This window comes from Elephantulus edwardii, unplaced genomic scaffold, assembly GCF_000299155.1.
Source record: "Elephantulus edwardii isolate Elephantulus edwardi_28Jun2011 unplaced genomic scaffold, EleEdw1.0 scaffold00028, whole genome shotgun sequence".
Lineage (NCBI taxonomy): Eukaryota > Metazoa > Chordata > Mammalia > Macroscelidea > Macroscelididae > Elephantulus > Elephantulus edwardii.
Window position 1 is genome coordinate 12776653 of NW_006399778.1, and position 471 is coordinate 12777123.

The window sequence follows — 471 nt, forward strand, 5'->3', positions numbered from 1 at the left end:
TTTTCTCAGTCTTACCCCAACCCTGATATCAGTCCCATTTTACAGCAGTGCCACCATGCAGTATTTGTCCTTTTGTGACTGAGATATTTAACTCAACATAATGTCCTCCAGGGTCACCCATTTTTAATAATACTGTATGAGTTCCTTGTTTTTCAATGCAGCGTAGTATTCCATTGTGTGAATAAACCACAGCTTCTCTATCCATTCTCTTGTTGATGGGCACCTGAGTTGTTCCCAACTCCTTGCTATTATGAACAAAGCTGCAATAAACATGGGTGTGCATATATCTGCTTGGATGTCAGTTATGGTCTCTTTGGGATAGATTCCCAGTAGTGGAATTGCTGGGTCTAATGGTATCTCTATTTGCAGGTTTTTGAGAAGGTGTCATACCACCTTCCACAGTGGTTGCACGATTTTACACTCCCACAACAGTGAATAAGAGTTCCAGTTTCTCCACAACATCGCCAGCAT